This window comes from Scyliorhinus canicula, chromosome 6 (genome assembly GCF_902713615.1).
Source record: "Scyliorhinus canicula chromosome 6, sScyCan1.1, whole genome shotgun sequence".
NCBI lineage: Eukaryota > Metazoa > Chordata > Chondrichthyes > Carcharhiniformes > Scyliorhinidae > Scyliorhinus > Scyliorhinus canicula.
In genome coordinates, this window is record NC_052151.1 from 210590817 (window position 1) to 210604619 (window position 13803).

At 45.5% G+C, this 13803-nt stretch overlaps 3 non-coding genes across 3 annotated transcripts; all 3 read left to right on the plus strand.

Moving 5' to 3' along the window:
- The first annotated feature begins 90 nt into the window (after window positions 1–90).
- On the plus strand, window positions 91–163 carry trnak-uuu. Its single transcript has one exon. It is a non-coding gene; the product is annotated as a tRNA-Lys (tRNA).
- Window positions 164–11937: 11774 nt separating this feature from the next.
- On the plus strand, window positions 11938–12011 carry trnat-agu. The gene has a single exon. It is a non-coding gene; the product is annotated as a tRNA-Thr (tRNA).
- A 1041-nt stretch (window positions 12012–13052) lies between these two features.
- trnak-uuu lies at window positions 13053–13125 on the plus strand. Its single transcript has one exon. It is a non-coding gene; the product is annotated as a tRNA-Lys (tRNA).
- The last annotated feature ends 678 nt before the right edge of the window (window positions 13126–13803 follow it).

Consider the following 13803-nt stretch of genomic DNA (forward strand, 5'->3'; position numbering starts at 1 on the left):
TGAGCAGGAGAGGCTGAATTACCAATGAAGAAAATTCAAAAGGTACAATATGAGAGTTTGAAGTGAGCAATGAGGAATGTTTAAGAATGGGCCCTGGTAGCTCAGTCGGTAGAGCATCAGACTTTTAATCTGAGGGCCCAGGGTTCAAGTCCCTGTCAGGGCTTTCAGTTTGTCTCAAGGCGCTTGCTCCCCAATGAACAGTAGGAAAAAAGAATAGAAAATGCAGGTTGATTATGAAAAGTGGAAGAATCGTGGCAATGTTGGGTTTGCCAAATTGCAACAGCCATCAAGAAGTTTTGCTAGATTTTCGGTTAATGTAAAAACTCGCTCCTGGTCTTGTCCTGCATTATGCCACTATAGTTTTCTGGTCATGTTTAATCACTTCAAAATTCGTAAAATATTTCCTGTTTGTTTACTTCTTTCCTGCAGGACTGCTATAAATTAATAACTTTCAGAAATTACTGCAATTTTTACACTTTCAAAAGCCCATTGCAGATGAATATTTTAATTTGCACTCTCAAAGTCAGCATAAATAATCAACAATACTGGTGTTTAATCAAAATAATTGAAATCTGTTCTAAACTTGCAAGCCCACAATCAAGGTTGGTGCTTTGGATTAGCTGGCTAAAGTGCCTGTCTAGTAAACAGGAGATTCCGAGTTCAAATCTCAGCAGTGCCTTTAGGACGAAGCTTGGAGCCTGTGAATAAATGTTCCCAATTCAAGGGTGAATGCAGAACATGTTGGCAAAATACGTGTGGTACTGAGATTCTCGTTTGCTGTACATTGATTTTTGTCAAATTTATTCAACCTGCCATAGCTCCCATCATGCAACTTCCATTTTCCTCACCTCCTCCATTGCATGTACTCCTCGCTTCAGCTCTGAGTAAAGATCACACGGATTTGAAAGATTAACCCTGTGTTTGGCTCCAAAGATATCCTCTTATTTTCTGACCCTCAATCCTATCATTTTTAGCTTCTCACGCAGAGTCGCAGCTTCAGCAGTATTTTCCTTTGAATGCATGACAGGATTTACCTGAGGAATTCCAGAAGGAACATTTTGACTGTTTCTCAGCGATATCTGTGAGCAACGATTGAATGATTAAATGCTTTTCTCTGATGAAGAGTGACCCAGCCTCGAAACATTAGCTCGGTTCTCTCTTCTGTTGCCCTCTACAATGGACACTAGTCTACAAAATGGAGAACTGCTAAGACTGCAGGGAAAAACAGCCATAGTACGGACACACAGCTTGCAGAAGCAGTTAGCATTTTGCACGTACAAAACCAGTTTCAAGGCAGGTGCAGAAACCCAGCCAAAGGTGCAAATAGGAAAGCGATCTGCATATTAATGAGATGATACCGGCCCAGTCCCAGATACAATAGAAACATTTTAAGTATCGATTGATATTTTCTATAGCTACCCAGCCAGAATGGCGCCAGAGAACCCAGGTCATTGATCCCTAGGAACCGCCCCCCGCCATCAAGGAACGACTCCAGGATAGGGGAATTCGAATGATGTCGATTGGGAAAGACCCAATCGATACCTAGCAGGTGAAAGAGCCCGCCCCAAGGGGCACGGACCTCCAGGACCTATAAAGAGAAGGTCAAGCACATGATTCGGTCTGTTGCTTCCAGAATCCGGCCCAGATCTGTTGCATCCTGACTCCGACCCCAGCCTCCAGATCCTGTCTTTCATCACCGGCCGTTGAGCATGAGCCATCTTTCAGTAAGTGCCAAACAACGATTGCTACGTGACCCAGGCATTGCTTATACTCTTGCCGACTATTAGTGAACAGAAGGTGCAGTCCTGACAGGAACAAAGGCCTTGTCCCCTGACATTGCTGATTCCTACTTAGATAAGTATTTAGTCGTTTAATAGTAGAAATAAGTATTAGTCTTTTAGCGTGTGCATGAGTATTTATTATATCTGTTATAATAAACACTAATTGTTTAGACTTACTGATCGGACTTATTGCTTTGAACTTGACCTTGATAACTTGTGACGGTGTCTATAACAGCACCTGGCGACTCAAGAGCATAGATACAGGTACAGAGCCAAACCAGTGTTATGCACATGTCCTTTAAATGGAGGCGTGTTAATCACACTAACAGTAGAACGAGCAACATTTAGTGGTGACCTCCTGACGGGACGCGATTAGAAGTGGCACCCCCACTCCGTGAGAACCCCAGAAATTTGAATTAGAAATCTGATTGTAAAAAAGGAAATATCACAAGTGATCGAGGTGTTCAAACCAATAATAATAATTCGGAAGTGTGTTTTGTGCATGTGTACTAACAGGGTTGTAAAGTTAACCTGAGAGCTTTTTGTTGCGACGAAGTGTCGGGAGTTTTGTAAGCGGAACATAGCGAAAGCCTTACCCGTCTTTTTGAAACATTACCTCAACACTCCCTGTTCCAAATTTAAGTAAGAAAGAGAAAATGGCCATGTAGGCAATGGAACGCCTCATGAACCCAGAGCAGTTCTTGGTCGCAGCGACCAGCAGTAGCAGAGTAGGCCAGTGTCCCGTGTGGGCGCTGGAACTCCGCAAGTATCTGAAAGGAAAGTGATGGCCCCTTTGGAATTATTTCTGTATGAATAAGGAGACAGGTTCCGGGAGTATAGGACATACTTGGTGGGAGAACCTCTCTCAAATTCATAAGAAAAATCCGAGTAAAGCACGCAAGCCGATGGCAATCGTGCCCTGTTTGGCACAGTTGCGAGGCACTGAGGAGGTCGTTCGGACGCTCCGAGCAGAATTGGAAGAACGCAATAGAATGAGCAAAGTGGATGTCAGGAACATCGAGAATGAAAACTTAGAACTAAGAGGGAAGCTGGCAGAGAAGGGTAGAGAGGTGGATGATGCCAAGAGGGCACATCAGTCCTGTCTAGCCCATCTGAGCAGTTCCCAGACACAATATGAAACAGCCTATCAAGATATGCAGCGTGCAGTCCTGATAAGAGAAGTCAGAAAAGCAGGTAGAGGCATTGCAGAGGCAATGCTCTGACCTATAGGCAGCTTTGAGCACTCCACGCTGCCACTACTGAGCAAAGACAGAGTACAGTAGACCATGCAAAATGCAGGAAGCAGATTGCGGAGCTGCAATCGCTGCTTTCAGTGCAGAATGGGTTCCAAAGCACCTTTGGAACGCAGTTAGATGAGGAGAATGCCCCAGACTGGCAGGAACTGAGTGAGACAGCGCAGCGCTATGTTCAAGGAACATGTGCGCCAGCAGCGCAGCAGAAAAGGAAAGCACCCCAACCCCCCACAGATCAGATAGCACCCGCACCCATGAATCCAGTCACCACCCAAAGAAAGGCAACCACAGACGGCGCACCCGATATCACCTACACCACCCCCTTAACTGTAACGCAACACAGGGACGCGTGTGAGAAAATCACTCCGTTTCTCCCCACCGCAGACCCCCACCAATTTTTCGCAAATGTTAAACAGCAGGCTACCATGTACGGCCTGGACAATAGAGAGCAGGTTAAGCTCACGGTTCTGAGCTTAGACCCATCCGTAGTAGCAGCCCTCCCCGACCCACAGAACGTTGGAGGAGGGACACTAGAGGAAATGCATACCTCCATTTTAGATGCAATTGGTTATAACAGAGGAGACCCAGTTGAAGGACTAAATAAATGCAGACAAAAGAGAACAGAGCACCCCACAGCATTTGCAGGAAGGCTGTGGATCCATTTCACGGCAGTTTTCGGCGAATTAAACCGAGCGCATTTGAACCGTGACAACATGGTTAAATGGACCCGCACCATAATCTCCCATGCCACAGATGCAGGACAGAGTGCTTGCAATAGTTACGATCCCTCAGAGGAGGCCCATAACGAGAAATGGGTTCTGAAAAGATTGTCCCGCGCTTGGGAACAATCGGTTCAGGGCAAAATTTAAAATAAAGACCCCAGATGAAGCTCAGGCTGCAGCGGACATTCAGGCAGTGAGAGCTCACCAAAACCCCACATGGGTAAATGAAGGGAAGACCAGCCCTCCACAGAAGTCGCAGGAATGCTACAACTGTGGCCAGTTAGGACATTTTGCAAAGGAATGCAATGCACCCCAAAGATCACAGTGAGGCCAGCAGACAGGCACTCTGAACAGAAATAGAGCGAAGCCTATTCACAGTATAGGAATACAGTCAGGACAGACCAATGTGGACGGAACGGACTGACGGTCTTTCGGGCTCCCCCACTTGGGTCTGTGACACCCTCTGGGACCAATCCGGGAGACCGGTAGTCACAGCAAAGGTTCGAGGGAAGCCCATAGAGTTACTTTGGGACACAGGAGGGTCCCGCACCACAATTAATTCCACCACCACGGAACAGGCAGACACGTGGCCGACCACATCCACCATTACACTCAGCGGTTTTACAGGACACTCACAGCAGGGACACATCACAGCCCCCGTAGCAATTCAGCTAGGGAACATCTCCACCAGACACCCCGTTGTATTAGTTAATCTACCCCGTACAGCAGAACACATACTGGGTATAGATTTCATGAATGCCCATAGCCTGTCGTTCGATCCAGTAAACCAGTGTGTCTGGCGAATGGCAAAATCAGACAGAGCACCCGCTACTCTCACAGTAGGAGAGTATGCGAATAGGATTAGCGCAGTAGGCGACTTTTGTTTCGACCCTGACCACGCTTAGTACGGACAGACAAGTGAGAGTCGTTTTAAATAAACACAGGACAGCATTTGCCAGTCAACAGCATGACTGCGGCAGAATGACTGGACACGTTCACGTTACCGGACCTGACTCCCGACCACAGAGACAATACCGATTTCCCCCAGAAGCAGAGGGAGAAATAGGAAAAGTAATAGATAGCTTATTGGAGCAAGGTGTACTTAGGACAGTAGCCTCGACCAATAATGCTCCTATTTGGCCAGTGAGAAAGCCCGACGGATCATGGCGTCTGACCATTGATTATCGGGAGCTCAACAAAGTAACCCCAGCAGTAGCCCCCACGGTAGCAACAAGTCCCGAAACCATGCTCAAACAGGGACTCCACTCCAAATATTTCACGGTATTGGACATTAGCAATGGCTTCTGGTCAATCCCATTGGCAAAGGCGTGCCAGTACAAATTTGCCTTCACATTCAAAGGACAGCAGTATACGTGGACATGCCTCCCACAAGGATTCCACAATTCCCCCTCCATTTTCCACCGACAGCTGGCAAATGGTTTAGTAAAATTTTCCCGCCCCGAATGTCTGGTACAGTATGTGGACGACCTATTACTGCAGACAGACACAAAGGCAGAGCACATTCCGCTTCTGGCCAAGCTCCTGGAACTTTTAACCTCGATTGGATGTAAAGTTAACCCCAGAAAGGCCAAGATATTAGAAAGCAAAGTGATGTATTTGGGTACAGTCATCACGCACGGCAAAAGCGAGATTGAATTCAAAAGGATTGATTCGATTGTCAAATTGCCCCTTCCCTAGAATGTTTCAGCTCTCTGCTCGTTTTTAGGGCTGGTTGGTTACTGTCGGAACCATATCGATGGCTTTGCGACAAAGGCAGCCCCACTCTCAGACCTCCTTAAGAAAGGAGCCCCATGGGAATGGCTTCCGCAGCATACAGAGACTGTGGAAGATTTAAAGAAAGCCCTTAGCGCAGCACCCGCGCTACAAGTCCCAGACCAACTCTCCCCCTATGCAATAGAGGTAGCGAGCACAGATCTGACCCTTTCGGCCGTGTTACTCCAGGAACGGCACGAGCAGCTACGACCCGTGGCTTATGCCTCCAGACTTTTAGACCCTGTAGAGCAAGGATTTTCAGCCTGCGAGAGGCACCTCCTAGCAGTTTTTTGGGCAGTACAGTACTTCGCGTACATTACCGGACTCAATCCCATCACCATTTTGACCGAGCACACTCCCACACAGTTACTTCTAGACGGTCGACTGAAGGACGGTTCAGTTAGCCAGATTAGAGCAGCTAGATGGACGTTACTTTTACAAGGACGGGACATCACAGTTAAACGGACCAGGACACACACAGTTTTAGCGGACAACCTCCAATATCCAGGACAACCCCATGAATGCGAGATTGTAGCACCCCTACACAACACAGGACCCTTCATAGCGAAGACACCCCCCAGAAAGATAGGGAATTCAAGCCAGAGCCCCCAGCACACCGACACGTGTGCCCCACTGAAAATATATGTGGACGGTTCATCCACAGTTTTAGATGGAGAACGCATCACTGGGTGCGGGATCTATGTTGAGGATGCGCAGGGTCGCGCATTAGAATAAATCTCTTTAAAATTACCAGGTCACTTAGGCGCGCAGGCAGCTGAGCTCGCGGCCATCGCATACATAGTGGACCACCCAGATTGTTTTCCCAGCCCGGCAGACATATATTCGGACAGTTTGTATGTCTGTAACAGTTTAACAGATTTTCTACCCCTGTGGAGGACACGAGGTTTTGTCTCCGCAGATGGGAAGCCCCTTCCATCAGCCCCATTACTCCGCCATATCTTAGACAAGGCAAAGGATAGGACGTATGGCATTATCAAAGTTAGAAGTCACCATAGATCATCCCCCCTTGGAAATGTAAAAGCCGACGCATTGGCAAAAGCAGGTTCCAGGCGAGGACACTCTTGGACACCCCCAGCTAGCGCACCAGCTAGCGCCCCTGTGAGTGCAGTTCAGGTCTCAAAGACGGAAATTAAAGATTTAGTTGAGGCACAGAAACAGGATAGAGATCTCAGGGAGATTTTTAAAGGAAATTTTGTGCACCAATACGATAAGTTCAGACACGCTCTGGCCACACATGAGGGTGTGATCATTAAGGATAAACTTTCCGGAACAGGATAGGAATCAGATGATTGCCTTGTTCCATGACAGTCATGGACACCAAGGGATCGACCCGACCACAAGGCACCTCAGGCAACTCTGTTGGTGGCCAAATTTAAGAAACGATGTGACCCATTACATCGTGAATTGCCTAATTTGTGCACAAAATAAACCGGAGAGGTACTTGAAAAAGGCACAACTTAGACATACTCGACCAGTTAATGGCCCCTGGACTAACCTCCAGATCGATTTTATAGGACCATTGCCCCCTTGTAGGAATGGCTATAATTATGTTCTGGTCGTTATAGACACCTTTACCAAATGGGTAGAGGCATTCCCCTCACGAACGAATACAGCTAAGACAGCTGCAAAGATCCTGACCCACCACATCTTCACGAGATGGGGTCTACCGAGAAGTATTGAGTCAGATCAGGGATCTCACTTTACAGGATGGGTCATGAAGAACGTCCTGACAATATTTGGCATTAAACAAAATTTCCACATTGCGTATCACCCCCAGTCAAGCGGGATAGTTGAACGCATGAATCGGACCCTAAAATCGACCCTTAGAAAAATGGTTCAGGAGAACAATTCAACATGGGATTCAGTACTCCCATTTGCACTCATGTTCATCTGCAACACGGTTTCATCATCCACAGGATTCACCCACACACACTCATGACCGGACACCCTATGAAAGGTACAGAATTCCTTTTAGGACTGGACATGACTAGCCCCGAAGTGACGGCCCTCACACATGAAAAGGCAGTCAAAGACCTAGTTGAGACTGTGAGGTCTGCACAGTTAGCAGCCGCAGTAAAATTAGGAAAAAGACGAAAACAAAGCACAGCTTGCTTTAATAAGAATGTACACCCCACAGAGTTTCAGGTTGGACAACAGGTAATGTTATCTGTTTATAACCCCAGCAGCTTTTTGGCACCTAAATTTTCCGGCCCGTATTCAATTTCGGACAAAATTAGCCCCTCCGTTTACAGAATAAAATACCCCAACGGTAAGACTGCGTGGTTTCATATTAACCAGCTAAAGGCTTATGGAACACAGTCTAACCACGCACACCATGTCCTGCTAGAGGCAGCAGAACATCTCACTCCGCCCACAAGAGACACATTTCCACCATCCTCCTCACAGACCAGTTCCTCATCGGACTCGCCCACGACTCCGCCCACTGACTTCAGACCACGTCCCGAAACGCCCACAAGCTGCCACAGCAGTGACAGTGACACTGACTCTGACAATGAAGACAGCCACAGTACTCAACCCTACATCCCCCACTTTAGCGACTACGACCCCGACTCCAGTGACCCCATGGAGGTCACCTACGTTAAATACCCAGACCCACCACCCGACCCCGACGACACCGACAATACCCCTTCAAACTCAGATACCACACTTTGGCACAGGGACAATTCATGGAGACTTGTCCGCAATAATGAGAGTGACCCCCGGTCACATAACGCACAGATCGCATGCCTGATCCACACAAGAGTGTGGGATCCGGGAGAAGAGGAAGACGTGATGTCTGACTCCCGATACGGCAACCCCTTTGTGACCCTGTTCGCATAGAGAGAGGAGAAGTGAGGTGTCCAGATGATGTAAAAGAGGAACCGCTTGAGGGAAGCGATATCCTTTCTGATGGAACCTGCACGTATGTTTGTTTATTTGTGTTTGTTTGTTTTTGATCATATTAAGGGTTTGATTGGAGAGCAGATCACTTTGTTGTTTGCTAAAGGTTTGATTGGAGGTTGGCCATCTTGTTTTCAGCTGAAAAGCTTGTGACCGCCTCGCATGCACGTTAGCTTGTCTGCTGAAACTTCTGAGAACTTCTGTTAGGTATCCTCTGGTGAACCGACAAAGTTCACGACTTGTCCCCTGTTTTCAGATGTTGGAGCATCTTGGCTCCTCCCTTGTTTTTCAGGTGCCCCTCTATTCTGTGAATAGAGGCTGCAATCCCACGATGAATACATTCCTACCCATTCATAACAGGTTGCTCAGGCAGTGGAGAAACGGCATTGAGGACCCGCCCTGTCTGAGAACCCCCCTTTGGTCAGCCAAGCTCGGGTACGGCACAGCACGCCTTACCCGGGGACCCCATTCAAATCTTACCCGTAGCGGCCCATACGCAACTCATTCGACCTTTTTGTTCCAAACATTGTTTCATTTTTCTTTAGGTAGCCCTTCGGCAGCCATCCCACATGCTATTTACATCCAGGAACATTCGGATGGTAAATTGCAAAGCCTGCGAGACGGCTCGCAGAGGTAAAGTTGTTAGGTGTACATCTGCTCCTAAATTCGCATTTGAAATAAAAATGAGGGGAGTCACAGGGTTTGACTTGGCCAGTCATTTAAGGGTCAATTGGAATGAGAGGACATATACACTAACAGTACAGATATTAAACTGTGTATTGACAGATACTGTGCTTGATCCCATAGCTTTCAAAAAGTCGAAGCAGGGTTCACGGCAAGGATCGGCCATACAAAGGAAGAGAAGGAAGAGAACAAAGAAGACCATGATGGAAGCCTACCTATTACTATTAAATGTTGTATTTTTGCATGTAGAAGCAAATCATGTTTCCCCCACGACCCCCGCCATTAATGTTTCCCACACACCGACTTCTCCGTGCTCAGCACTGATCAGTGAGGTTCAGACCTGGTGCACGAAATTCATGACCTGGTACTCAATGTCGTATGTGATTGAATCACTGCTGGTGATTGCAATTCTCTGCATCATAGTACAGACCCTCAGGTAGAGGAAATGGAAAAGGAGAGCCTCCCATTCCTGCCCCTCAACCATTTACGGAGTTCAATCCCCTATTTTCGGTTTTCACCAATCCCCCCAACCCCTTGATGCATAGGAAATGTATTGATAGCGATATGTAAATAAAAATGAGACACTGATGTATTATATGGTTCTGAACTCGATTGCCGAGTCAGAAAGCGACATGTAATGTGGTGTGAATGGATAAGACTTTAGAATGTGATGAAATGTTTAAAGTAAGATGAGAATAGGAATTGTGATAGGTCGAGGTTCCCGAATATTGGTAATGCATGTCCCCTTTGACATAGCGCCAAGTTGAAAATGGGAGTTAAAATTTTCTTGCCATAGTTAAGGACAGAATAGACGCCCAGGAACTTGCTAAGGTCAGGGAACCCGAAAAGGAACCCAAAGGAAATCGAAGTAACATAGAAGAATCATACATAGGTGAACCTTCACACAACCTTCTTGTGAGGATCACAAGGAGGGAATGTAGCCCTCTAAAATGGACACCAGTCTACAAAATGGAGAACTGCTAAGACTGCAGGGAAAAACAGCCATAGCAAAGACACACAGCTTGCAGTAGCATTTTGCACGTACAAAACCGGTTTCAAGGCAGTTGCAGAAACCCAGCCAAAGGTGCAAATAGGAACGCGATCTGCATACTAATGAGATGATACCGGCCCAGTCCCAGATACAATAGAAACATTTTAAGTATCGATTGATACTTTCTATAGCTACCCAGCCTGAATGGCGCCAGAGAATCCAGGTCAATGACCCCTAGGAACCACCCCCGCCATCGGGAAACGACTCCAGGATAGGGGAATTCGAATGATATCGATTGGGAAAGACCCAATCGATACCTAGCAGGTGAAACAGCCCGCCCCAAGGGGCACGGATCTCTAGGACCTATAAAAAGAAGGTCAAGCACATGATTCGGTCTGTTGCTTCCAGACTCCGGCCCACATCTGTTGCATCCTGACTCCGACCCCAGCCTCCAGATCCTGTCTTTCATCACCGGCCGTTGAGCATCAGCCATCTTTCAGTAAGTGCCAAACAATGATCGCTGCGTGACCCAGGCATTGCTTATACTCTTGCCGACTATTAGTGAACAGAGTGAAGTCCAGAAAGGAACAAAAACCTTGTCCCCTGACCTTGCTGGTTCCTACTTAGATAAGTATTTAGTCGTTTAATAGTAGAAATAAGTACTAGTCCTTTAGCGTGTCAAAGAGTATTTATTATATCTGTTATAATAAACACTAATTGTTTAGACTTACTGATCGGTGTTAAGACTTATTGCTATGAACTTGACCTTGATAAATTGATACGGTGTCTCTGACGGCACCTGGCGACTCCTGAGCATAGATACAGATACAGAGCCAAACCAGTGTCAAGCACATGTCCTTTAAATGGAGGCGTGTCAATCACACTAACAGTAGAATGAGCAAAAAAACTTTGCAATTTGCATAATTTGCTCCTTTACTAGATGGGCTTACTTGCGTTCAAGTTCTGCCACAACAAACATCAGATGACACCCTTTATTCTTTTTCTAAAAATAAAATCTGTGTCTCTGTTGCTTCCCACTCATGTCTCACCAATCAAAATGTAATCTTCAATGTCTCGAAGAACCAGTGCACGTCCCTGGGTAACAACAGTTGTCACATCACAAGTCACTGGTAAAAAGCAAGTACAAGCTGAAGAATTTGAGAAAGGGAGCCAAAGGAAGGCTGCCGCTCTGCTTGTGAGGAAAATGAGCAGGAGAGGCTGAATCACCAAATAGGAAAATTCAAAAGGTACAATATGAGAGTTTGAAGTGAGCAATGAGGAGTTTTTCTGAATGTTCCCTGGTAGCTCAGTCGATAGAGCACCAGACTTTTAATCTGAGGGCCCAGGATTCAAGACCCAGTCACGGCTTTAATGTTGTCTCAAGGCGCTTGCTCCCCAATGAACAGTCGGAAAAAAGAATAAAAAATGCAGGATGATTTATGAAAAGTGGAAGAATCGTGACAATGTTGTGTTTGCCAAATTGCAACAGCCATCAAGAAATTTTGCTAGATTTTCGGTTAATGTAAAAACTCGCTCCTGGTCTTGTCCTGCATTATACCACTATAGTTTTCTGGTCATGTTTAATCACTTCAAAATTCGTAAAATATTTCCTGTTTGTTTACTTCTTCCCTGCAGGACTGCTACAAATTAATAACTTTCAGAAATTACTGCAATTTTTACAGTTTCAAAAGCCCATTGCAGATGAATATTTAAATTTGCACTCTCAAAGTCAGCAAAAGAAATCAACAATACTGGTGTTCAATCAAAATAATTGAAATCTGTTCTAAACTTGCAAACTCACAGTTAATGTTGGCGCTGTGGCTTAGATGGTTAAAGCGCCTGTCTAGTAAACAGGAGATCTTTAGTTCAAATCTCAACAGTGCCTTTGGGTCAAAGCTTGGAGCCTGTGAAGAAATGTTCCCAATTCAATGGTGAATGCAGAACGTGTTGGCAGAATATCTGTCGCACCGAGATTCAAGTTTGCTTTACCCCTTCCATAGCTCCCATATTTCATGCAACTTCCATTTTCATCACCTACTCCATTGCATGTATTCCTCGCTTCAGCTCTGAGTAAAGATCACACGGATTTGAAACATTAACACTGTGTCTGGCTCCAAAGATATCCTCTCATTTTCTGAGCCTCAATCCTATCATTTTTAGCTTCTCACGCAGAGTCACAGCATCCGCAGTATTTTCCTTTGAATGCATGACAGGATTTATCTGAGGAATTCCAGAAGGAACATATTGACTGTTTCTCTGCTATATCTGTGAGCAACGATTGAATGATTAAATGCTTTACTCTGATGAAGAGTGACCCAGCCTCGAAACATTAGCTCGGTTCTCTCTTCACAGATGCTGCCAGACCCACTGATATTTTCCATCATTTCCTGTTTTTTTTTCAGATTTCGCATCTACAATAATTTGCTTTTATATTGAACGATTTATGTTGCTGTATGTTAGCAAGACCGAATCAGGCAGGATAACTGACGGGGCGTTATCCATGAAGATGTGGTGCAGACACACTTTTACACCCTGAAACTTTGCAATTTGCATAATGTGCTCCTTTACTAGATGAGTTTACTTGCGTTCACGCTCTGCCACAACAAACATCAGATGACACCCTTTATTCTATCTCTAAAAATAGAATCTGTGTCTCTGTAGCTTCCCACTCATCTCTTATCAAACTAAATGTAATCTTCAATGTCTCGAAGTACCAGTGCACGTCCCTGGGTAACAACAGTTGTCACATCACAAGTCACTGGTAAAAAGCAAGTACAAGCTGAAGAATTTGAGAAAGGGAGCCAAAGGAAGGCTGCCTCTCTGCTTGTGAGGAAAATGAGCAGGAGGGGCTGAATTACCAATGAAGAAAATTCAAAAGGTACAATATGAGAGTTTGAAGTGAGCAATGAGGATTTTTTAAGAATGGGCCCTGGTAGCTCAGTCGGTAGAGCATCAGACTTTTAATTTGAGGGCCCAGGATTCAAGTCCCTGTCAGGGCTTTCATTTTGTCTCAAGGCGCTTGCACCCCAATGAACAGTCAGAAAAATGAATAAAAATGCAAGATGATTGATGAACAGTGGAAGAATCGTGACAATGTTGTGTTTGCCAAATTGCAACAGCCATCAAGAAGTTTTGTTAGATTTTCGGTTAATGTAAAAACTCGCTCCTGGTCTTGTCCTGCATTATGCCACGATAGTTTTCTGGTCATGTTTAATCACTTCAAAATTCATAAAATATTTCCTGTTTGTTTACTTCTTCCCTGCAGGACTGCTATAAATTAATAACTTTCAGAAAAAACTGCAATTTTTACAGTTTCAAAAGCCCATTGCAGATGAGTATTTTAATTTGCACTCTCAAAGTCAGCATAAGAAATCAACAATACTGGTGTTTAATCAAAGTAATTGAAATCTGTTCTAAACTTGCAAGCCTGCAATCAAGGTTGGTGCTGTGGCTTAGATGGTTAAAGCACCTGTCTAGTAAACTGGAAATTCTGAGTTCAAAACTCAGCAGTGCCTTTGGGTCAAAATTAGGAGATTGGAGGGCAGCATGGTGGCCTAGTGATTAGCACATCAGCCTCAAGGCACTGAGGTCCCAGGTTTGTTCCTGGCACTGGGTCACTGTCCGTGTGGAGTTTGCACATTCTCCCTGTGTCTGCGTGGGTTTTGCCCCCACAACCC